This window comes from Mustela nivalis, assembly GCF_964662115.1.
Source record: "Mustela nivalis genome assembly, contig: HAP1_SCAFFOLD_73, whole genome shotgun sequence".
Classification (NCBI taxonomy): Eukaryota; Metazoa; Chordata; class Mammalia; order Carnivora; family Mustelidae; genus Mustela; species Mustela nivalis.
Window position 1 is genome coordinate 146,342 of NW_028136524.1, and position 26,658 is coordinate 172,999.

At 43.5% G+C, this 26,658-nt stretch overlaps 2 long non-coding RNA genes and 1 pseudogene across 6 annotated transcripts in view; 1 reads left to right on the forward strand and 2 right to left on the reverse strand.

The window, feature by feature from the left end:
- LOC309856989 overlaps nt 1-18,176 on the reverse strand; it is a 41,534-nt gene extending 23,358 nt beyond the window's left edge. For 3 of the 4 annotated variants that reach the window (XR_014307431.1, XR_014307433.1, XR_014307434.1), the window contains exon 1: nt 14,732-14,820. This is a non-coding gene — a long non-coding RNA (uncharacterized lncRNA). Of the gene's footprint in view, nt 1-14,731; nt 15,101-18,092 lie in introns of those variants that run through there. The other variant, XR_014307432.1, reaches the window with a different exon arrangement.
- Nucleotides 8,418-9,928, forward strand: LOC309856987 (rRNA-processing protein FCF1 homolog pseudogene; annotated as a pseudogene). Its single transcript has one exon. The product of its transcript is annotated as an rRNA-processing protein FCF1 homolog pseudogene (transcript).
- Nucleotides 18,177-20,881: 2,705 nt separating the features above from the next.
- Nucleotides 20,882-23,333, reverse strand: LOC309856990. The gene is made up of 3 exons (XR_014307435.1): nt 23,111-23,333; nt 21,176-21,347; nt 20,882-21,051 (listed from the first exon to the last, which is right to left on the reverse strand). It is a non-coding gene; the product is annotated as an uncharacterized lncRNA (long non-coding RNA).
- Between the last annotated feature and the right edge of the window lie 3,325 nt (nt 23,334-26,658).

Sequence of the window (26,658 nt, forward strand, 5' to 3'; positions counted from 1 at the left end):
AGTTGGTTAAGCATCTGCCTTTGGCTCAGGTCATGATCCCAGTCTCTTGGGTTTGAGTTCCACATCAGGCGCTCTGCTGAGCAAGGAGCCTGCTTCTCCCTCTGTCCCTTCCTCCTGCTCCCGCACTCTCTCACTCTCAAATAAAATCTTAAATAAATAAATAAATAAATAAATAATATAACTTAGCCTCAGTGAACAAATGCTATTAGGTAATATTAGTACTCAACTTACCATTTATGCATTTGTTCTCAGATAAACAAAAGTTGCATAACACATGACTAAATAACTCGGAACATATGTGAATACTGGGTTAGACAGCATTTGCTGTGAAAAGCACACCCAAACTCACAGTGCCATAATAGAGACCCATTTCACTTAACCAAGAATGGTTTTACTACTTTAGAAATGGTTTTACTTTATAGTGTAGATTTCCCAAGTATTCAAAAAGAAATTATTTACAACCCATACATTTATGGTCAACTGATTTTTCACAAGGATGCCAAGACCATTTAATGGGGGGAAAAGCAGTCTTTTCGAGTGCCTACTACTGGGACAAGTGAATATCTACATGCAAAAGAATGAACTTGGAACAGCAACGTCACACATACACAAAAATATAACTCAAAATGGATCAAAGATTTAAATGTAAGAGTAAAAACTGTAACACTTAGAGAAAACAGGTGAAAATCTGTATGACTTTGGATCGGGAAAAGCTTTCTTAGACATGATACACAAAGCAATAAGAAATATTAGATAAGCTGAACTTGATCAAAATAAAAACTTTCGTGTGTCAAAGGACACTACGGAGAACGTGAAAAGACAACCCACAGAATGGGAGAGAGTATCTGCAAATCATTTGTCTGACAAGGACCTAATAACCAGAATATGCAAATATACTCTTAGAACTCAACAACAAAAAGACAAATAACCTAATTTAAAAACAAGCCAAAGACTTTTGAATAGACATTTCTCCAAAGATGATACACAGACGGTCAAGAGCACATGTCGGGATGTTCGACATCCTTAGTCATTGGGGAAATGCGAATCAAAAGCACATGCAGATGCCACGTCACACACACTAGGACAACTATGGTAAAATAAGAAAAAGAAAAAGAAAAAAAGAAGAAGAAAAGTGCTGGCAAGAAGGCAGAGAAGCTGGAACCTTCCCGTATTGTCGGTGAGAATGTAAAATAGTGTGGCTAAGGCAGCAAACAGCTCGGTAGCTCCTCAAGAAGTTACACACGTACAATTACCCAGCAGTTCTACGTCTAGGGGTATGACACCGAAAGAACTGACAACAGATGTTCCTGCCACAACCTGTACATGAATGTGCACAGCAGCGCTGCTCATAACAGCCAAAATAGTATATACCCAACGTCCATCAACTGATGAATGGATACATAAAATGTGGAAGAGCCTCTTACACAACCATAAAAAGGAATAAACTGTTACATGCTACAACACGAGTGCAGTCTGAAAACATTCTACTCTCAGGTTAAAGGAAGCCAGACACAAAAGGTCACATGTTATACAATTCCACAGATATGAGATGTTCCAGAAAAGGCAAATCCATAAAAACAGAAAGTAGATTCATGATTGCCAGGGAATAAGGGGAGGGGAGAATTGGAACTAAGAGGTTTATTTTTCGGGTGATGGAAGCATTCTGGAATTAGACAGAAGTGACGTATGTACCATATACACAGTAAATATATTAAAAACCAGAGATGAGTACACTTTAAAATGGCAACTATTATGCTTTGTGAATTATATTTTGATGAAAAATGAAACAACTTAAATATCAACAAGTTAAATGCTAGAATACATTAAAAAAAAATCCAAAGTAACACTAATCACAGGAATAATGAAGTAGCTACATGAATTTCAGACAAAGCAGATTTCAGAGAAGGAAAATTATCAGGCATAAAGAGCAGCATTACATAATGATAAAGAAATCGACTGACCAAGAAGACACAATTATCCTTAACTTATGTGTGCCTGATCAACACAGGTGAGACACAACCTAACAGAACTGCAGGGAGAAATATACAATTCCATTATCACAGCTGGTGACTTCAATACTTCTCCATCATTAATGGGCCGATCCAGCAGCAGGGCAACAAGGATCTGACAGATGTGGACATTCAGTCCAGACATGGCACACTTAACACCACCATCAATTACCGTACAACAGATGTACACAGACAATTTCGCCCAGTAATAGTGCAACACACATTCTTCTTAAGCTCACATGGAACACTCATCAAGACAGAATAATTCTGGGCCACAAAACACAACAAATTTTTAAAAATAAAAATTATACCAAGTATGTTCTCAGACTGCAGTGGAATTAAAAATCAGTAACAGAAGATAGCTCAAGAAGTCCAAAATACATGGAGATTAAATGACACACTTATAAATGACAGGAGACCAGTCTCAACAAAATACAATGTAGCCAAATGTGTGGAATGCTGCTTAAAGGGAAAATACAGTACTGAATGCAAATATTAGAAAATAAAAGATTAAAGTCAATAATCTTAGCTTCCATTTTAAGCAACAACAACAAAATCAAATCTAAAGTAAGGAGGGGCTCCTGGGTGGTTCAGTTGGTTAATCATCTGCCTTTGGCTCAGGACATGGTCCTAGGGTCCTGGGGCAGCGCCCTGCATCAGAGCTTTTTGCTCAGGGAGGCTGCTTCTCTGACTCCCAATCCTCCTGCCTGTATTCCCTCTCTCACTGACTCTCTCTGTGTCAAATAAAATCATTAAAAAAAAACCCTAAAGGAAGTAGAAAAAAATAAAAATTAGAGCAGAAATCAATGTAATTAAAACCAGGATTTTTTTTTTAATCAATAAACCCCAAGTCTGTTTCTTTGAAAACATCAATAAAACAGATACACCCTTAGCCAGGGAAACAAAGAAAAAAAGGTAGAAGACATAAATTACTAATATCAGATGAAAGAAGGGAGAGCTACTGCTAACAATCCCAATCACTGTAAATTCAACCAAACATTTATGGAATAATACACAATTCTCTAAAATCTCTTCCAGAAAGTAAAACTAGAAGGAATACTTCCTAAATCATTCTAGGAGATCATTATTACCCTGACACCAAAACCAGTACTACAAGAAAAGGAACTACAAACTAGTATCTCTCATGAACACAGACACAAAAATCTTCAACAAAAATTAGCAAATAAAAGCAAACACTATATTAAAAAATTATACACCAGGTTCATGTAGGATTTATTCCAGGTATGCAACATTAGAAAATGTTCAACATTAGAATATCAAAGTGATCCATCATATCAACAGAAAAAAAAATCACATGATCATATCAATGAAGGGAGGAAAAAAATCATTTAACAAAATCCACACCTCTTCATTATTAACCCTCAGGAACTAGGATTAGGAGGACTTCCTCAACTAGATAAAGAATATCTCCAAAAATCCACAGCTAACATGATATTAATACTGAGAAAATAGAAGACAGGGAATCAAGGCAAGGATGTCCCTCCTCCTACTACTATTCAATACTATACTGGAAGGCCCAACTAATGAAATAAGGTAAGAAAAGGAAACAAAAGGTATACAACCTGGGAAAGAATAAAACTTTGTTCACAGATGACATGACTGTCTACAGAAAATACAAAGATTTCATACCCCACACCCACACCCTCCTGAAACTAGTCAAGTGATTATAAGCAAGTCTGCACAATACACAGTTAAAATACAGAAGTCAATTGCTTTCCAATGATGTATCAGACAAAGGGCCAGTATTCAAAATTTATAAAGAACTTATCAAACTCAACATCCAAAAAACAAAAAAATCCAGTCAAGAAATGGACAGAAGACATGAACAGACCAAAGAAGACATCCAAATGGCCAACAGACACATGAAAAAGAGCTCCACATCACTCAGCATCAGGGAAATACAAATCAAAACCACAATGAGACACCACCTAACATCAGTCAAAATGGCTAAAATTAACAAGTCAGGAAACAACAGATGTTGGCGAGGATGTGGAGAAAGGGGAATCCTCCTACACTGTTGGTGGGAATGCAACTCTGGAAAACAGTATGGAGGCTCCTCAAAAAGTTAAAAATATAACAACCCAACGACTTAGCAATTGCCCTATTAGATGTTTATCCAAAGTACACAAAGTGATTTGAAGGGGCAAAAGCACCCCAATGTTTATAGTCAAACTATTGAAAGAGCCCAGATGTCCATCAACAGATGAATGGATAAAGAAGATGTGGTATACAGACACACATACACACATTACTCAGCCATCAAAAAGAACAAAATCTTGCCATTTGCAAGGACATGGATGGAACTAGAAGAAGACAAATACCATATAGTTTCAGTCACATGTGGAACTTAAGAAACAACAGATGAATATAGGAGAAGGGAAGGAAAAATAGAAACAGACAGGGAGGCAAATCACAAGAGACTTAACTACAGGAAACAAACTGAGGGTTACTGGAGAGGGGAAAGTTGGGGTAACTGGGTGAGGGGTATTAAGGAGGGCACTTGTTCGGATGAGCTCTGGGTGTTGTATGCAACCAATGAATCACGAAATTCTAACCATGAAACTAAAAGTAAACTATATGTTAACGAGATTGAATTTTAATTAAAAAATTTAAAAAGTCAATTGCTTTCGTATATACCAGCAATGTACAAGTGGAATTTGAAGTTAAAAACACAAGACCATTTACATTAGCATACCAAAAAAAATTAATACTTAGGTGCAAATCTAACAAAATATGCACAAGATCTATATGAGAAAAAGTATAAAATTCTGATGAAAGATAACAAGCAAGGTAAGATGTGAGGTGGAAAGAAAGTCCATAATCTTGGGTAAGAACACTCAATACTGTTAAGAGGTCAGTTCTTCCCAAACTGATCGACAGACTCAATGCAATCCCAATCAAAATGCCAGGAAGTTATTCTGTGGATACCAACATGTTGACTCTAAAATTTGGATGGAAAACTGGAAAACCAAGAGTCCCAGAGTAGTCAACAAAATATTAAAGTGCGGGGGGAAAAAGGAAATTGAGGATTGCCATCATCCAATCTCAAGACTTACTATTAAAGCTATACTGATTAAGACAGAAGGTGCCTGGCAAAAGAGACAGGTGCTTGGAACAGAGTGGAAAGCCCAGAACAACATCCACACACACAGGCAAAGGCAACTCAATGGCAAGGACAGTCTTCAACAAATGGAACCGAACAATGGGACATTGATAAGACAAAACAAACAAATGAAAAGAATAAAAACAAACTTTTCACACCTTTCACAAAACCTAATGTAAAATGCAAAACTTCTTAAAGATGACATAAAAAAAAAATGTAGGGATCCTTGGATTTGGCAATGACTTTTCAGATATAAAACCAAAAGCATGATCTACGAAAGAAAAAAATGGACGAGAGGGACTTTGTTAAAATTAAACTTCTCTGTAAAAGACACTGTTAAGAGAATGAAAAGACGGGACGCCTGGGTGGCTCAGTTGGTTAAGCAGCTGCCTTCCGCTCAGGTCATGATACCAGCGTCCTGGGACCGAGTCCCACTTCGGGATCCTTGCTCCGCAGGGAGCCAGCTTCACCCTCTGACTCTGCCTTCCACTGTCTGCCTGTGCTCATCTCGCTCGCTCTCTCTCTGACAAATAAATAAATAAAATCTTTAAAAAAAAAGAGAGAGAGAATGAAAAGACCAGTCACAGAGTAGAGAAAATATTTGCAAAACACATCCATGGGAAAGGACTTAAAATAAGAAATATAATATAAAGATGTCTTAGTAGCAACAAGAAATCAAACCTAATTTAAAAATGTGAAAAGAGCGGTGGCTAGGAAACCCAGTCAGTTAAGCATCTGCCTTTAGCTCAGGTCCTGGGACTGAACCCCACACTGGGCCCCCGGCAGAGAGGAGCCTGCTTTTTTTCCTCTCCCGCTGCCTGCTGCTACCTCTCGGTGTGCTTGTGCTGTTAATAAATAAATAGAATCTTTAAAAAAAGAAAAAAAAAGGATCTGAAAAGATGTTCAACTTTGTATGTCATTAAGAAATTGCAATTTAAACAAGGTACTATTACATATCATGTAGAATATAAAAAATCCAAAGCACTAGTAATACCAAATGCTAGCAAGGATGTGGGACAACCGAACTCTCATTCACTGTTTGGTCAGAATGCAAAATGGTAGGCACTGTGTGAGACAGCTTGGCAATTTCTCACAGAACTAAACACATTCTCACTATAAGATCAGTAATTGTGCTCCTTTGTATTTACCCAAAAGATCTTAAAACTTGTGTCCACACAAAAACCTGCACACGGATGTTTACAGCAGCTTTATTCTCTGAAGTGCCAAAACTTGGAAGCAATCCAATCTCCTTCAGTAGGTGAACAGGTACACTGTGCCACACCCACACAACGGATTATTCGACAATTAAAAGATGAATTATTAAGCCACAAGACTTTGAAGAACCTTAAATGCATATTGCTAAGTGAAAGACCAGTCTCAAAGGCTAAATACTATATGATTCCAACTCTATGGCATTCTGGAAAAGGTAAAAATTAACCAAAATTTTTATTTTTATTTATTTTTTAGGTCATCTCTATACCCAATGTGGTGGCTAGAACTCACAACCCCGAGATCAAGAGTCAGATGCCCTAGCAACTAAGCCAGCCAGGTGCCTCTGAAAAGGTAAAACTCTAGACAGTCCAAAGATCCTGGGCTGAGGGGTGAGCGAAGAGGGTGCAGAGAGAGGAGAAGAAACAAATAGATGAGATACAGGGTTTTTCAAGGCAATGAAACTAGGCTGTAAGATACCAACAGTAGGTAAATAACATACATTTGTCAAAACCCACAGAACTTTAGAAAGAGGAGTGAACCCTAATGTAAACCATGGATTATTAATTAATACTGTATCAATGCTGGTTCATCAGTTGTAACACATGTACCACAACAATGTAATACATTAATAATAGGAGATAGTGAAGTTAGAAGAAAAATATCTTCTCTTTGTACTCAGGGGTATTTCCTATCTGAACCCAGTTCAAGTACAAATCCCCCAAAAGGCCAGAAGTTGGGAGATCACAAGAGGTGTTGGAACACAGGAAAATAAATGAGCAAACCAGACAAGCTGCAGGTAATTAAGAACCATTAACCATGAGAGAAGCAGTAACATCACTCAAAATTAAAACCAAGTAGAGTTTAAAAGTTTAGCTACTTTACTAACTAGCTGCAATCAGGGATGGCAAACAAAGACTAATTCAAAGTAACCTGGGAATTAATCATTTAAAACTTACCAATAATCTGAAATTAGTAGCTTTAATGCTATGAAAATTACATGGAATTTGGAAAGATTGAAGTTCTCTAAGCTGCCAAGAAGTAAAACACTCCTTCCCAGATACATGGACTTATAAAATCACTATATACTATCTCCACGAGAAGCAGAATCCCCCAGAAGCATCACTCTGTAATGATGAGAAGTACTAAGAGGGCATATGAAATTTATGAGCTCTGCCCTGAAACATGTCCCATTTCATCGAGACAAAAAGCCAAAATAGTTAAGCACTAATCTGCACACTACATAGGGGTTGAAAGACATAGAAAGATTGTGTGAGCTCACGTATGTGTGTGTTTCCAACCATTCTTGAAAACAATGGACAACAGAGATGAATAAATGTCCCTGTATATGCCATAAATATTCCTCAAATATTTATCATGCAACTCCAGCTCTGCTCTAAGACCTGGGGACATAGTCATGAAAAGAAAAGACAAGGTCTCTGCTTTTAAGGAGCAGATATTCTAATGCAGAAATGAGAAAATAAATATGTAAACAAACATTATATTAATGAACAGTGATCAAATAGTGATTAATGAATAGTGATCACAGCTAAAAAGAAAACAGGACACAGTAAAGGTCTGAGTGACAAATGGGATGTATTTTAACTTGGATGAACCAGAAAATATAGAACAATGAGTTGAATCCAAATGACACAAGGGGGCTAGCCACAGGAAGTGTGGGAAGAGTGTTCCCGCCCAAGGTATCAGCATGTATACAAAAATGTCCTTGGAGCTCTTCCCTCCAGCCCCTGCTCTCAAATCTCTGACCCAGCTAGGTGGGGACATAATCTAGGACTTGTGTCTCCCAAAACTCATTCTAAATCTTTGTTCAGTGACTAAATTATTCAAGCTTGAGAAATTAAAAACATATGCTAACAAGATCTTCCCACCATCTACAGAGAGATCATCTTAAAAGCATCATGAAATAGTAACACTGAAATTCTAAAAAACTTCTAACATTTTCATCAATTTTATATCAAACTCCTTTCTTGAATTAATATACCCATTTGACATATTTATGAAGAGACAAAAAAATCCTCTACATTCCGTAAATGTATTTATCCATCTAACAAATATTTGAGTACCTAATTACACTCTGTTCCAGCTGATTTCTTCTCTTTATCTCTTTTTTCCCCTCAATTTAACACCAATCATAATCTATGTAGGCTTTTAGTTCGCTTTTCAAAATTAATTTCTTGAGCTATTTAAAGGAATTATCCCGTGCTAGAGTTCTCAACACTGATCACACATTAGAATCACTTAAGGAACTTTTTTTTTTTTAAGATTTTATTTATTTATTTGACACACAGAGAGATCACAAGTAGGCAGAGAGGGAGGGAATCATGCTCCATGCTGAGCAGAGTGTCCCATGCAGGGCTCGATCCCAGGACCCTGAGACCATGACCTGAGCTGAAGGCAGAAGCTTAACCCTCTGAGCCACTAAGGCAGCCCCTCACCTGAGGAACTTAAAAACAAAAAGCACAAAGGGCACCTGGCTCATTCAGTCACTGGAGCGTGCAGGTCTTGATCTCAGGGTTCTGAGTTCAAGTCCCATGTTGGGTATAGAGATTACTTAAAAAAAAAAAAAAAAAGAAAGAGCCCAAGCCCCAGTTTGTGATTAATTTGTTTAAATGTTTCAAGAAATTTGATGCTAAATGTTGTAAGACTAGTTAAATAACAAAAAGATATATTTACATAATACTTCTTGCTCTCAAATTTTGAACAAAGAACTTACTAATAATCAATAACTTAGTAGGCCAACATTTTATTTAAATAAGTTTTATGGTACTACAAAGAGTGAATTAGAAAATCAAAAGCAAGGAGAAATGGGCATGGTGTGAACATGGGGAAGCAAGAGAAAACAAGAAAGTATGTGACCGGGAAGCGAATGCTTAGCTCTGAGATCCTTCTCCGAGAGAAGGACAGATTAAAACCTAAAAAGAAAGAAAAGAAGGATCCCATGCACTCAAGGAAAGAGAAGTCCCCCAACATCCCTCCTGCTTTTTCCAATATAAACACACAGCTGGGCCGACTTACCACATCCTGGTTGGTACCGACTTTATCAACTTTTCTATTTAGGCCAAACTTGACCGGTCAATGATGGATGGGCTGTGTGCCAAGTGTACCAGTTGTACAACTGACTGTGTAATGGCTGAAACTGAGAAACCGGGGTGAAAGTATCAAGAGGCTCTAAGGATTGCGAAAGAGCCAAGATTCAAACGATTACCACGTACACACAAGACAAACTATGCAGATGACTGCTCAGTACGGAAGTAATTCAGAGTGTTACACTGTGGCATCAGCTGACCCAGACCCAGAAGATTGCTGGAGTTCCCATCATGGACATCTCTAACCATACAGACGACACTGAGCGAATGCCAGATGATGATGGAGCCCCTCACTCCTATGTCTTAATAGAGTTCCTCAGCTCTCCTTTACCAACTTTTCCTGTTGCCAGTTCATACAAGCAATTCTCCTTACCGAGTTCCTCTGTTCTGAGCTATGGCTAAAGACACTCATTTTTTTTATGTTTTGAAACTGATTATCTTGTACCATTTTACTTTTTGTTGCATCTTTTTATAAATCAGATGACTGCTCACAAGAAAAAAAAAAAAGGAATGGAAAAGATCAAAAGGGAGGACAACAACAACAAAAAAACAGTTCTTTTTTGCCGGGAACCCCACTTACAAGTGCCAATCAGATAAACTATATCTGATGTTACATCGTCACAACTCCTCTATCATCAGGGAAAGTAGTTCACATAAGAAAATATCTCTATAAAATGAGTTCCAGGCTTACATTCCATATTTGGATAATTAGAATTTCATTACGATGTCTGTCTCAAACTGATGCGGAAGAGAATGGAATCTTGTCATCAAGACGTGACATTGAACTAAGAACCCACAGGGTAAGCACTAAGCTCCTGTGATACGAAGACAGCTCCTGGGGATGGGTGACCCTGGGCAACAGTGGCTGACCTGCGGGCCTGCGGCTATCTGTCATCTGTCACTCTTCCCTCTTCCTCCTCTGTCAGCTGCTATCTCCAGCCGCCGTCAACAAAGTCCACCTCAAACAGCCATCACTTCCCTCTGGTCCCATTTACCGTAGCTAAGCTCCAGGCCAGGCATCCAGATCACCAGCCCTGTGGGAACTTCTTCTAAGGTAAGAGGTGGCCCTATTGGTGAAATGCAGGTGCCAAGGCATGCGGACATTGTGCCATCTTCTGCGCTATTCTTAATGTTCTGATTGTCCCACTTCCCTCAGTTCCCACCTGTGGCCTCTGGAAAGGAACATATTACAGTAGGATTTCCAAGGACTGATGCGTGGGGGTCAGGAGATCTGGCCTGTGATTGGCCCCAACTAGCTGTGTGGCTTTAAAGGAAGTCATCACACCTCAGGCCTCAGTTTCCTTATCTGCAAGCCAGAATGGACTGGAGTCTTTTCAGAGGAGCTGGCAAAGATCACATAGATAAGCACCACCTCATTATACTAACAAGCAAACAGAAGGTTGGAGGCGAGTGATTTGCCCCAAGTCAGACATAAGCAGGCAGAGAGCAGAGTCGAGAATGGGACCCACATCTGCAGGTCACAGCTAATCAGCGAGCACAGTACAAACAGATCTGAGCAGCTGCTCATTCTTCCCCTTTTCCGTTTTGTCCATCAGAATGCATGCTCCCTGCAAACAAGGACACACAGGACCTGCTGCCTGTCTCAAAATTCCCAGTTCACCCAATTAGAACAGGGAGGAGCCTCAAGGACTTACCCCCCACCCCCACACACGGTTCTTTTACCTATGGAACATGAGGGTACATACATTCACCGTCCAGAGGGCTCCTGCCTTCACTTCTCATGGAAAAGGTCTTCAAGTGCCTACCCGGGGTGCCAACGAAGCCACAAGTTCCAGAGAGGAACTGACACAGAGAAGTTCGAAGGAGGCAGACTGGCTCAGCACCGAAAGAAACTGTCTACCAAGGAAAACTACCCCATGGGGGACTGATTCTCTTTGAAATACGTTTGAGTGCATGGGAAAATAGTTTTCCAAGAGCTGGTGGACTGACCAGTCACCTGGTACATACAAGATCACATCCGCATTCTGACAAGAGTGGCTTGCCTGCAGTGTAGACCAGGGGCCAGAAAGACAAGGAAGGCACATGGAGACTGGGTGAGAAGCTTCTACGGTGTGATGGCAAGGGCGCACTGCAAAGGTACGAGAAGAGATGGAAAGATGTATATGGACTCAAGAGGTTTAGGAAGCGAAATCCACAGGACTTGGTGTGACAGACTAGATTTTGGAAAGGTGACAGAGTAGGAGTTGACTTCTGGTTTCCCGACTCCACGCTAAACGTATGAAGTGTTTACTGAGAGAGGCAATAGAATAAGAAAGGTGGTTTTCAGTGGAGGAGGTGCTCATGAATTCCGTCTTGAACCTGATGAGTCTGAGGGGCCACAGACACATCCGAGAAGAAAGGTCAGCAAGTCCGATACACAGAACTGGTGCTCAGGAGGCGTGTGGGCCAGAGACAGGAATCTGCCTTACCTGCTTATAGGTGGTCATGAAGCTGCACAAAAGGTCATCTAGGGAAAGAAAGGAACACGGGGCTGAGCCCATAATTAGCATTCAGTGGCTACCAGGAGCATGACTTTGCACAGGAGACACATCAGAGAGGTAGAAGAAAGACAGGAAGCAATGCAGAGCATTTGGTCTACTGCGATGTCAAGTAAGGAGACAGAGAAAGGTTGGGTCCGCTGACTTAGAAACGGTTTTGGTAAGAACTCTTTAGTGGAACGACAGGGCCTGAAGGGTGGAAGGTGGGAAAGTCAAGTCAACCCCTGAGCACTGGCTGTGATGCACGACAGTAACAGGGCAATACCTAGAGGTGGGGCAGTCAAGTGGGAGAGAATCAAACAGGAGCGCGTGATGGGAAGGAGTGCAGGGGAGAGGATCCTCGCAGGCTCCCGGAAGGGCGGGAGGGCATGGACTCCGAGCCAGAGTGGAGACCGAACCCAAGGAGGAAGGAGAGCCCCTCCCCGTACCAGGCGAGGAGGAGAAGGGGACAAATACAAGAATGGGATCATGATCAGCAGGATGGAGGAGGTCCCGTGGGATGGCTGCTAATTTTTCTGTACGACTGGAGATGAAGTCATATGTTGAGTTGGAAGAGGAAGGCTACATGTGATGTCAATAGCACACCCATGTAAATGGTCTAATTTATCTGTTATGCCACTTTCTCCCCCTACTACCAATACCTTATGTCCTTCTCATCTCTTAATTGGCTGTCAACCCAAAGGATTTTCGTATTTCTAAGCCGACAAAGTATGATGTTGCCAGTGCCTCTGCCCCAGGTGACCCTTCCCCATCTGCCATTCCTGCACTTTGATCACCTACCTCTTTTGCATACCTTTCCCCTTCTATTTCTCATTAGATCTCATAAACATGACTTTTTAAGTAGTCTCCTGCCACCAGTCAGCTCGAACTCAACAGATATGACCATGCAACTTCCTGCTGTAAACCTGACTGCAGCTCTACCGTGAAGACTGCATCAACGTGGACCCCTCAATGTATGCAGTGTCCAAGGTGCAATCCACAGCCCCACCCCATCTACCTTTCTAACATCCCAGTCTCATTCCAAAATGTGCCAAACAAGACACCTATGTAGAAATACAACCCCGACAGCAAGCTCTCCACTCATTTCTGCCTCGGAACTGTAACTTAACAAAACATCTCTCTGAGGGAAACACAAATTGCAAATAACCTTTATCTCCAGCTCCCACATAGAAGATCAATACCACTTTACACAGAACAGCTGTTCCATGTATTTTCCTTCTATGTATGAAGGGGTCACGTTCATTAACACTACAAATTGTACATTATATTCAGAAATGTCAGAGCCTTGAAAGAATATGGAATTGCTGGCATTCTAGCCACTTTCCCAGTTTGCTCTCTTCCTACCTCTAAGTCCTACTTTAGAACTGCTATTTTGAGATTTCTATTTTCCGAAGCTGCTTTGACCAAAGGCATTCTGTCAGCTCAGAGTGAGAAAGATGGCGGGGCGAGCAAGTGCGAGAAAATGCTAGTGTTAGGCCCAAAGAAAGCCTGACGAAGTCCAAAGACAGACAAGCTAAAGAGACTTCCGTGCTTTGAGATTCTTTAAGTCTGTGTCTGTGCCTTTTCTTCTTCCAATGACCTCTCTCCTCGTCACGTGTCCTTCATTAACAAAAGGTTTCTGGATCCGAGAATTCACTCTGTGCTCTCCTTCAGACACTCCATTCAATTTACACCTTTTATTACAGTGGCTTAACATCACCATACAAGAACAAGAGTACAATATACCTTCGTCTAGGCATCCCTACATATTAAAAATGATATGGCCACACCGCAGAGGATCCAGACATAAGCACTTATAAAGCCAGAGTTTGGGAGATGTGATCTGAATGCAAGTATCAAAAAGGAACTAGCTGGTTAACCCAAAAAAGAAAAAAACATATTATGACTTGAAGCCATAAAAAAGTAAGAAATTCAAACTCTTTTCAGAATTTTAGGTACCTACAGAGCCAAAACTTTTTAACACTGAAACCAGCTACTAAATCCCAATCCTTAGAAATTAAACATATACGTTTTGATAGTTTAAGTACAGATCCAGAGGGATACAGAAAACAGATAAAGCTCCTCCTGGCTCTGATTCAAACCTTGGGACATTTTCAAGGCTATGTCTGATAAACCTTTCCTGTCAGTAAAGTCTTTTCAGTTTAAATTTCTATTCTGTAAGTTTATGTCCTACAGTTATCTGCTGCCAGCTTCAGGCTGACCTCACCAAGAGAAGTAGGGCAACTTTCGAAAAGGAGCTTGGTATGCTTTGTAGTACTGGACCAGAACCAGTAAGGACAGTACAGTCTTTCAGATTTCTCATTCCGGGAGCTTAAGACGAAAGTCAGGCATAAACGTTAGGTTAAGTGCCTTTTTGACCCCATTCCTGGTAAGTACGTGTGTTCAGAGATGTGTTCAACGCACAGTCGCTCAGCTTCTAGGCACAAGGCACTGGGAGGCTTCTGTCAGGCCGGGGGAGCGGCGGTCTGACTGTGCTGCACGGTACCAGAGGCGGGTCCTACGGGTCCGGGGCTTTTACGTTTAGCTCAAAACCACTTGCCCTGAACTTTCAGGCCTTTTCATTCAATGTGCACGATTTCACAGGAGTGCTTTCTCCAGGCTGCACCTAGCCCACCCGAGGCCAAGAGACTCACTGCGAAGTACAGTGAGGTCCCCACCGAGGACCCGTCCGGGGCGGGGACAGCCCAGGAAGCCCGCAGGAGAAGCCCGAGGAGAGGCCCCGGAGGGCCAAGGAGGGCAGGCCACCCACTACCCGGCTCTGGGGAGCAGAGCCCAGGCGTGCACCTTCATGAACTCGTCCTCGTCGAAGCAGAGCATGTCCGGCCCCTTGGGCAGGTTCATCCTACTTCTCTCCATCCCGCTGGCCGCCGCCTCTCAGCACCGACACTCGAGCGAGGAGGAAAGGTAGGAGGCTGCGCTCCCCGACGCTACCAGTGAAGCCACGCCGTTTCCACCACACAGAAGGCACTGCTTCCTCCAACATGGCAACGCCCCTGCCCAGCCAATGAAAGAGGACGCCGCAGGCCCGCCTCCGCCTGCCTCCGCCAAGAAAGGCGCGGGGGCCGCTACCGTCAAGCCAGCAGGTGATCCTGCCCCCGAGCGGCGGAGGGCGACACTACAACCTCGCCTACGTTTCTGCAGGGCAACCCGCCGCTGTTGATGCCCGGTGAGCGGGAGAAGGGAGGGCGGGGAGGGTCAGGGGCGCTCCCTCCCCACCTTGCCCTTTCCCTCGGAAAATCGGCCTGCGAACCTCTTCCAGGACCTTCTCCCGAGATTGTCCCGCGGGAAGCATAGTCGTGGCGGGATGCTGGCCCTTTACTTATGCGGCCGGTTGTCCAGAGAGGGGGGCGCGTCTGGGTGTCAGGCCTCCAGTCCCGGGCGCCGCCGCTGCAGCCGCCTGGGCGCGGTGGCCTCTGTGGGAACCCGGCTTCCGCCCTTAGCCCCGGCACCCACCCGCGAACGTGGCTTCTCCCCCGCTGAGCTTGGCTCCAGCGATCTGTAGGGAGGAAGGTGGTCAGCTGGCAGCCTCGGGTCGTCTGGGCTGCTCCCAGCTCCACTTCAGCTCAGCTGCGGGGCGGCCACAAGTTTGGGTTCTGAGAGCTCTTAAAGAATCACCTCGCTACCGGCCGGCCAACAAAACGCAGCCGACAAGTAGATGTGCGAGCATGTTTATGTCCAGTCTGCTCTAGAATGGGCGGTATCGTGTGTTTGTGGCTAGCGTTGGTTCGATCGCCACACCTGCCCCCAATTTCTGAGACCCCCTCCTCCTCCTGCCATCCACCCCACATTTATTTTGAGATTTTTCTTTCCTCTTCCCTTGCTCTTTCTCCCACTGTCCTCCCCTTTAGTGGGAATGTCATGGTCAAATGATGATTCATTTCTCTTTTTTTCCTCCGTGAGACTCTGACAGCTCAAACCACAGATCTCACGCGCGCCCTTCAGGCTGCAGCTTTGCTGTAATAACCCAGGACTGGGCTGCCCCTCCCAATGCTGTGATCTCCCAGAGATAGCACAAGCAGTCCTTAGAAAGACATGGAACACAGCAAGACAACGGCTTACAGCAAGTCTTGCATTCGAGTCACTCCAAACGGGAAACTGGTCACTTTCTTTTAAAAACGTGAGTACAGAGATGCCTGGGTGGCTCACTTGGTTAAGCAGCTGCCTTCGGCTCAGGTCATGATACCAGTGTCCTCAGATCGAGTCCCACATCGGGCTCCTTGCTCAGCAGGGAGCCTGTTTCTCCCTCTGCCTCTGCCTGCCATTCTGTCTGCCTGTGCTCGCTCTCTCCCCCTCTCTCTCTCTGATAAATAAATTTAAAAAAATCTTTAAAACCTGAGTACAGAATCTGAAACAATACATTCCCTAGCAGTGGGCCTGGCAAGGCCTTGTTGAGGAAAACGTTCCCAGTCAATATCCAGAGACTATGACAGGTAGGATGAGAGGTGGAATCTTATTTGGAGAATCAGAATAAATTGCCAGGGGAGCAACTATGAAAGTGCATTCTATGCCCTGTTGTGGTCATTTGGATATAGGGAATGAAAGCCTATTATTTGGTCTTTGTTTGTTTACTCTTATTATGAAAATTCTCAAGCATACACCAAAGTGTGTAGAGCAGAAGGATCCCGGCGCTTCCGAGTACTTATCACTCTGCTTCCCCAACTGTTTCATAGGCCCTCCTCCTTCTACTGCACCCAAAGTGCCTGTATTTTTGTTTTGGGGGGAGAGGGGAGGTCTGGAATATATTTTAAAGTAAATCCCAAACATCACATCATTCCCTGCTCCCCAAATACCTTGGTTTACACATCAAAGAAGGAGGAGGAAGAGGTGGAGGAGGGGAAGACTGAGAAGGAGGAGGGATGAAGAAGAGAGATTTCCGCACAGGCCCACTATGCCAGAATCAATAGGTCTAATAAGCTATTCCGATTGGCTCTGAGAGGCATGACTTTTAGCCTCTCAGACTTTTAGGGCCACAGTGCTAATAAGCGACAAGGGCAAATTCAGGCAGCGCAAACAGCAAGGCCCACACTCATCACCAAGGCACTGAGGGGGGTGGGCAAGGGTGCCAGATCGACGCAACAAAGTTGTCTGGGAACTCCACCTGCTCTAGAAGTCCAGATGAGTGAGTAGTTGAACTGTTTTTTACCTTCATTGTCATTCCTTTCTGAAATTATTGCCGGCCTTTGGTAAAGACATGAACCTGAGCTTGTGCAGCCTGGGGTATTGATCTTGGGGTTGCTGAAGAGAGTAGGTGCCAACAAAGAATGAAAATCCCTGCTGCCTGTTCTCCTTCCGAGAGTCAGGAGGGAACAGTCAAGACCCCATACAGTTCACTGCCACTTGGAGCCCTGGCTGTGGCAGTGGCGTGGCCCACCAAAGCCAGGAGCAACAGGCAAGACCCCAGACCCCAAATGCTAATGGAACACCCTGGGGAGGATGAAGGAAAGGCAGAGAGTCAGCGGAAACCTTCCCAAAGGACATTTCCCTCAGTTTCATCTGGGAGCTGACATTCAGCTGGTACACACCCCTTCAGCCACACAAAGTTTGGTGACTAGCCTCTGGCCAGAACCTGCTGTGTGTCTCCCTACCCCGAACCCTTCCCAAGATCCCTACCATGGCCTCACGATCCAGGCACTGGGTGTGTAACACTTGACTCTGCAGGGGTCCCCGGGCCAGCTTTTGGTTAGTTAGTTGTCCGCGCTGTTAAAGATTTGACTACTGTTACATGTTTGACTCTCGTCTTTGGTGATGGTACCTATTTCATAGGAAATAGAAGCTGGAATCCAGGAAACAGGCTGGAAGATGAAATTAAAAAGTGGATACAAAGCTTCTAATCAGAGCCAGACACAACCGGCGATCAACTATATCCCAGTCTCTCCCCTCTTCTCTCATCTGTACTTTCCTTAATGAGGAATGAGACTTTAAGTTGACTTTTTTTTACCTTCAAGTCTCTCTCTCTCTCTCGATTCCCTAACTTCCCTCTCCTGCCTTCATTTCATCCTAGAACTTGTGCCCACGACTTCTTTTTAAGTAAATATTAACCCCCTTTGACTCTGAATCTCTGGAAAATTCTCAGTTCCCTATTTTTGCTGGCACTGTGACAGGTCCTCATTTCTCCTTCCCACTCCTCTCTATTTATAGTTTTCACAATTTTTTTGGCAGGTTGGCTACAGAACACTCAAAAATTGCAAAGAGAAATATTGTGTTCTGGAAATTCGCCCGAGCATTTTTTTCCAATACCGTCCTTATGCTCTTCTGATCCTCTCTTGAACTGTTGAACTAAAGCAGCTGACGCTTCCACCAGCAACCAGAGTCATCCTGTCCACTACTGTGGGAACAGAGGGTTTCCATTTGGAACTGCAGACTAAGCCTAAAGTCTGGTGGCCCTTTGGTGCCAGGATAGCAGGTATGGGACGGGTGGGACATGGAGGACAAGCATCATGGTAGAGGTCTCCATTCGACCAGGAAAGCTCACAATGAGCCAACAGGTCCATTTCAACATCTTCTGTATTTTCCTTATAACCTGTTTCATTCCAGAGTGGATTTGAGATCATTTAGTTTGATTCTTAAATGTTTCCCATTCCAACCGGAAACAGACTCATCCTACGGGCTCCCAAATTCTGCCTCATCTTCCTAATCAGTTAGTACCTCAAATTGGGTATGATAGTGCCAGAACATTCTTCCATGTGTATTTTATAACAGACTAGTATTTTATTAGTTTTTTTTCAAACTAATAAGAATGATAAGGGTAACTTTTTTTTCTTTTAAAGCATAGGCAAAATCACGAAAGACATTGAAATGAACCTAAAAGATTATAGTGTCTTCCAAGGGAAAACAGGTGTTGTCTCATGTACCCTTCTGGGCTGACCAATTCTATGGGATATTCTGTGCCTTTCTTGTCTTTGAGCTATTTTGCAACTCTATAGATTGTACATAATTGATGTGGATGCAGATGATCTTGTCTAGCTATATGTAAATGAATTTTGTCCACTGGAAGTACAGTTGACCCCCTTTCCTTTGGTAGAAGGCAGTTTTGCATTCATTTGCATTCTATTTGCATCTATCAAAGCAAATTCGTTTAAGTATTACTGATTGTATATGTGTCTGCCTTGAGATTCTTGCTTGAAGTGGTGGTAACATCTTAGTGGTTCCCGAGCTAATGAATGAATTAAACAAAATCCCTTCAGGCATTTATCTCATATTTGCAAAATGGTCCTTATTTAATCTTTTCGAGAAAATGATACAGTAGCAAACCATGACAAGATTCTGGTAAATGAAAAGTGCAATGAAATCAAATCGGAATGAATTTTAGAATTACCTTCAATGTGGCCCACGCTATGCCAGAGGCAGAGAATGAATGAATCTCAAAGACATGGCTTCTGGCCCCCAGGAGTTACAGTAATCTGTGTCAACATTGGCATGCCTGAGAAATGCATGTGACATTCCCATCAGGGTTCCCCCGGGGGTTCAGTTAACCTTTCTCTTCCAAGCTACCCTCTCTTGTAGTGATATCAACTGTGCCCTTGGTTTCAGCTCCCATTCCCTAGCCAACATCTCTCCCACTGATACAGGACCATCTGTTTCTTTCCTACCCACCAGGCCCGTGTAACTGACTACCTACTCATGCTATTTCACTGATGTCCCACCTGTGCCTCAAAACCCAGCATGTTCAAAACTTGATTCATCATCGTTTGTGAAAGAATGGCTTATCCTCTTTTGCTTTGTTTCTTTAGAAATGATTCTACCAATGCCAGCGGCATGCACCAGAAACCAGGAAAGAATCATACAGCTGAGCCAACCTGCTGTACTTTAAAACACTTGACCACAATTCTCCAGTGGATACTCAACCCTGGCTTCAAACTCCCTTGTCTCTCCGGTGAGTTTGCTTTCCCTCCTTCAAGACTTGCCTCAACAATCCCTACCCCCACCTCTTCTGAACTATGTCACCTCACTCCCAGCTCCTGTCCTAGGGATGAGGGAGCAGAAGGCAAGCTTAGGACAAAGCAGAAACTGGCACCCTACACCCTCTCCCCATGCCATATGTGTAACATTCCTCATAAACTCCTGGCTGCCCTAAAGGAAAAACGATGCTTAACTGATAGAGATCCCAGTCCTGCAAAACAGGAGTATCCCTTCATCTACGAATGTCCTAGTGACTTACAAGGAAGGAAGAAGCTTTCTCATCAATAGCCTGGCTTCCAGAGACCCATACCTCAGTTTCCGGAAGCCCTAACATCACCCTCCCCTCCATAAAATTGAGGGAGGCTAAGGGGGAGGGAAGTGTAATAAAACTGAATTTCTTTTAAGCCCAAAGCCCACTGACAAGGATGTGTGATAGGAGGAATGTAACATATCTCTAGGAAACTCCCGACTGTCTTCATGCTTTCCCTCATTAGAGGCAAAAACAGCCTTGACTTGACAATAACCAGGTCTCTCTTATCCTGAAATTCTTCTTTAGCATATGACAGTCCTTCTGGACACCCCCTTTGTCCTCACCTTCCTCAGCTCCCAGTCAACCATGCCTCTGTCTGAGCAGCTCTTTCTGCCCTTGGGTCCTGTCCCTGTGTTTTAATAAAACCACCATTTGCACCTAAGACGTCTCAAGAATCCTTTCTTGGTCATCGGCTCTGGACCTCACCCCACCAAACCTCACCTGTGTTCCAAAACTTCATCACCAGTGTCACACTTCAAGAAAATAAAAGCCCTTTGTGCAGGAATTCCCTTATCTTACCACCACCCAATCAAATCTACACCTACATTTGTATCCATTTTTAATTTGTTTTTAGACATTTACTCAACAAATATTTAGTCAATACCTACTGTGTGCTACACACTGCCCTGAGTGTTTGTAAATCTGTGGCGAACGACACAGAAAAGTCCCTGGCATCATGGAATTTACATGGTAATTGGAGAAATGTACTAGAAACACAGAAAGAGTTGAAGACAGAGCAGATTTATTGAGAAGAGCAGACATCCCCAGCTAGGGTTTGTTCTTCCTTGTGCCTGGGATTTGTTCCTTCCAGCCCTCTCCAGGACTCCACTCCCAGGGTCAATATCAAGTTCTTGTTCCAATGGATCCTTCCAGTCAGAAGACAAATGATCTTTTTCTTAAAAACAAAAGGAAAAAACCCAAAACAAAGACTTCCTTTAACCTTCTACCTTCCTATAACAACCTCCATATTTCTCTCCCCACCTCATTCCCAGCATAGCTTGTAAAATATTTGTCTACACCTGTGGGTGTAGGGTACCATGTCCCCAAGGGTAGTTGAAAAATCTCTATAAAGAATCCTTATGTGCAGATCATTTTAAGGGAGTCCATTTCCAGATCCAAACTCCATGTGTGCTCTGTAGGATAGGTGATATGCCCATTCTTGGGTCTGATATCAGGATACTCCTCTCCTTCCTGGAAGATCAAGACACTCCTCTCAGATCTTATTAGAGTGTAGGACTTGGGCTGATACCAAAGTTGAAATACCAGTTTTGTTTCAAATAATGCCCTTCTGTGGGCAGTCCTGGGGCTCCACCTTTAGAGCTTCCTCTCCTTATTAAGGGTAAAGGTTAACATCGGAAAGGGGATTAGGGCAGATGTTGGAAGTGCTCTGACATCAGAATAAGAATCAGTTTTGGTTAGTGACACTCAATCCTTCATATTTAAATTAAACTACATATTTTTAGGGACATAATAGGGAAAAGCACAAGTAAGGATTTTAATGGTTTCATTCCATTCTAGTGTGGTTTGGGAAATAAAATAACAGAAAATGAGACTGTTCTGATTTAAAAAAAAAAATCAACTTGTAGCAGGCAAATGTTATTCCAATGAAGTCGATCCTTTTCTTTCTCATTTTCTTTTTAAAGATTTATTTATTTATTTATTTGGTAGAGAGACACACACACACACACACACACACACACACAGAACACAAGTAGGGAGAGCAGGGGAGGGAGAAGCAGGCTTCCTGCTGATCAGGAATGTGGGCCTTCATCCCAGGCCCCTGGGATCATGACCTGAGCCAAAGGCAGCTGCTTAGTGACTGAGCCACCCAGGTGCCCTCTATCTCATTTTTTAAATGTTTAATATTTTCAACACCTAGTTAATAAAATATACATATATTGTGATGAAAAGTTTATGATTAAAAAGTTTCAGATGTCCACTTAAAAATGTGCAAGGTGTGTGAATTCTCATAGGCGGTCCATGCACCATACATGCCTATCACTAGCAAACGTGGATGTACTAGGTGTCTCTAGGTTCCCGCTTCCTTAGTGCCCTCTTAATCACATGGTTTCTCTTCCTACCATCCTGGACCTGTATTCTCAATTTGCTTCTCTATTTCATCTCTGCCCCTTTGAAGAGCTTGATTCTGGGTCTTCTGTAGCTATGCGTTCGCTCTCTCTCTCTCTATCTCTCTCTCCCTCGATCAGGCTTTCACAACCTAGCACTATTGATACCTGGTGGGTGATTCTCTGTGGGGCTGTCCTGTGCCCTGCAGGACAGTTAGCAGCATCTCTGGTCTCTAGCCACTAGATGCCAGCAGCACCCCCCCCAGTGGTGACCACCAAAAATGTCGCCAGATATTGTTCAATCGGCCCTGGGAGCAAAACTCCTTGCCTCCCAGCCCCAGTTTTAAAACCACTGCTTTGGCCGATTCCATTCAGCATCATTGATTTAAGTTCTTTGTAGAAGCTGAAGGCTCTGAAGTTAACGTCTTTAATCCTAATCCGCCCTTGGAGCTGAGAATCACATGGCCAGCTGCCTGCAGCATATTTCTCCATGAATATGTAACAGGAGTCTTATTTTCACCATGATTTCTATCCTGCTCCCTCCTCACCTGCTCCTGTCCCAGTCTCCCCATCTTAGTAAACAGCATCCCCACCTCCTACTGGCTAAAGCCTCAGCCCCTGGGATAAATTTCCCCTTTCCCTTCTCTCATATCTAATCCATCAACAAAACCAACTGATTTGACCTCCAAAACAGAAGTCAGACTTGCTCACTGCTCTTTATATCCATTGCTCCCATTTGAATCCAAACCTTGAAATTTTTTTTGCACTTCAGACACTGTTAACAGTCATTGGTCCCACGACTACACCTACACAGATATTTTACAAGATCGCTAATCACCATCAAGTTGCCAAATCCAATGATTAACTTTCAGATCCAAATGAATCAACCTGTCAGTCCTATAGACATAGAACTCCCTCCACTTCTCTGGAAATATTCTATCTTTTTCATCGTGATGTTGGCTCTCCCTTCCTCTTCCACACTGGTCAGTGATGATGTCTCCTTTCCTGGCTGGGTTTTGTTGAGCTTCCTGACCTTTAGACATCAGTCCTGTGCTCTGGGACTCGGACCTTCTGCTTGAGTTTTCTGTTGTGTTAAAAAAAAATTCAGCTGAGTACATTTTAAAGAACCTATTGGCTTTATTCAATGATTCACGAAATGGGCAGCATCCTGCTTGCAGACTGAAAGGAGCTCGGAGGAGCGGTACAAAAAGAAAGACTTTTATAGGCAGAAGAGAGGAGGAGCAAGGAAGTCACGTCAGGCAAACAAGGCAGGTTGGTTATGGCCAGGTGACTTGGCTTCTGGGGATGGCAGGGGTCCGAGGGAGTGGGGATCAGGTGGTGTCTGCTGGCCTGGGCTCAGATTCCATTTCTGGGACAGCTGAAATCATAATTAAGTCTGGTTTGGGGGACATGGGGCTTAGCATAAGCAACTCCATTTTGGGCCTCTTGTTTTGTTTTTAATAGTTACTTCATAACAAATAATAACAAGTTTAGTAACTGTAAACAGCTCAGTTTACTATCTTACCATCTCTAGCTGTCAGGAGGCCAGAAACAGCTTAACCAGGGTCCTCGGCTCTGGGTCTCACTCAAAGGAGGAGAGAAGGCGCCCACCAAGCTGTGTTCTCACCTGCAGGTTCCACTAGGGAAGGCTCTGCTTCCAAACTCACTCGGGTTGTTGGAAGAACTCATTTTGTTGTAGCTGTGTGATTTGGGGGGCAGCCCATGCTGGGGTGGGCCAGAGAGATTCTCCAGGCTATTAACTGGAAACCATCCTCAGCCCCCAGAGGCTGCTTGCGGTTTCCTGCCATATAACTCTCTCCACAGGTGATTCTGAATTTGGCTCTTTGCTTCTTCAGGTCCAGGACAGCCTCTCACTCCAATCAGTAAAACAGTCTGATTTAATATAATGAGATCATAATAGTGACATCTTCTTACCTTGCCAAATTCTACTGGTTAAAAGCAACTCCCAAGTCCCATACACACTCCCATCCATACTCACAGGACAAATACCAAGGGAAAGATATCATGAAGCTGCCTTATCATGTTGCCAAACACACCTCTGTCCATACTCACTGCATAGGTAAGCCCAATTCTTCTCAGGGCTTGAACCCTATGTCCTAACGGTGCTCATATTTGTGCCTCCAGCCTGGACCTCACCCATAAATGCCAGACTCATGTGTTCAGCTGCTGGTTTGGCATCTCCATGTGGATTCAGCCACCATCTCCAGAACCAAACACCTGTTGCCCATCAAACTTGCTTCTCCCGTCGTCTTTCCCATCTTAGCAAGTGGTAACGTCACTGTTCCAGAGCCTCAGGCCCCCAAAATTGTAAAATAATCCCAACTCTTGTCTTTTACCGCACACTCCACACTTAATATATTTACAAATCCTGCGTGTTTTGTCTTCAATATACACCCAGAATCTCCCCCTTTCTCCCCACCCCTACATCTACTGCTCTGGTCTGGGCCAATACCCCTTCTCACCCAGATCAGTGGTCCTCAACCAGGAGAGTTTTGTGTACCTGCTCCTCCGCAGAAGATTTTGACAGGGTCTGGACACACTTTTCGTTGTCACAACTTGAGAGTGGGAAAGGGCGCTCCTGCGATCTATTGGTCAGTGCACAGGACAGCTCCCCATAACAAAAATTAATGTGGCCCCAAATGTAAGCAGTATAGAAATCTCAGTCTACATTAATGCAAGAAGCATCCCCACCCCACAACCCCTCAAGTCCGTTCTGCACACAGCAGCCTGAGTGATTCTTTTCTTTTCTCTTTAAGATTTTATTTATTTATTTGACAGAGCGAGAGAGAGATCCATGTAGGCAGAGAGGCAGGCAGTCGGAAAGGGAGAATCAGGCTCCCTGATGAGCAGAGAGCCCAATGCGGGGCTCGATGCCAGGACGCCAAGACCATGACCTGAGCTGAAGGCAGAGGCTTAACCCACTGAGCCACCCAGGCGCCCCGATCCTTTTCTAATCTAAATCAAGTCAAGCCTCTTCGAAACCATCCAAGCTCTTCTCATCTGGCACAAAGTTAAGGGCAAATCTTTACAATGGCCTTCAAGACTTTATGTGATCTTGATGAGGGAGCAGGAGGCTGGCTGAGGACAAAGCAAGAGCTGGCGCCTTGCACCCCCCCCTTCATCCGCTCCCCTCCATATGTGTAGCATTGCTCAGGCACCCCTGACTGCCATAAAATGATAAATAGTTAACTTGATGAGATCACAATACTGCAAGACAGGAGTCTCCCTTGGTTTTCAAATTTCCTTGAGATTACAACAAAGAAGTTACCTTATCAATAGCCCAATTTCCAAAGACACAGAACTCAGTTCCTCAAGCCTAATGTCACCCTCCCCTCCATAAAAACCGAAGGAGGCGGAGGGAGAAGGAAAAGTAAATAAAGTTAAATTTCTTCTAAACCTAAATCTCATTAACAAGGATGCTTGATAGCAGGAATGTAACATTCCACCAGACTTCCAATTGTCTTTACTTGATAACAACTAAGCCTTCAATATCCTGATAGTATTCTTTGCCCCAATAGCCCTGCTGAACACCCCTTTGTCCTCACCTACCCAACTCCTGTGTATATAACCAACCACTCCTAACAACCCGGGGCGGCAGCCGCATCTCTGCCTGCCCACAGGCCCTGTCCCCGTGCTTTAATAAACCACCATTTTGCACCAATGACGTCTTAAGAATTCTTTCTTTAGTCGTCGGCTCCGAACCTCCTCACCCCACCGAACCTGACTTAGGTTCTGGGACTTTTCAATCTGACCCCACTACCTTCTTTACCTACCTCCTACCACTTGCCGTCTTGCTCATTTTTTGCCCAGCATTATTGGTCGCTGTGTCATTCTTTAAACACACCAGATGTGCTCCCACCTTGGGCTTACTGTTTGCTTTGTGTGGGATGCTCTTCTCCAAACAGCACAACTGCTTGTTCCTTAATTTCCTCCAGGTCTTTTCTCAAATGAGGGAGACTTCCCTGACACAGTCCCATAGAAAATACCAACCTGCTCCCCTAAACCCCACACCCCATGTCCACTCACTCAGCTTAGTTTCCTTCCTACCCCACATAAACCCCTGATATGTATGTGTATTTATTTGCTTCATTTCTCACTCAACAACTAAAATGAAAACTCCAAGAGGACATCAAATTTATTTTGTCTCTTGTTAACTATTCTGTCTTTAGGGTTTAGAACAGTACCTGACACATAGTAGATGTTCCGTAAATATTGGAGAATGATTTGTTACTATCTCTGCCTTTTCTCTATCCATTCTTTACACAGCAGCCAAAAATGACATTTTAAAAATGCAAAAGGAATCCCATGACCACCCTCCACTCACCAGTGTAAAACCCTTCAACGGCTTTTCGTTGTGCTCAAGCCGCAGCTGACATTCTACAGCCCAGGCCAGATTAAGATTTCAGAGTTCTTAA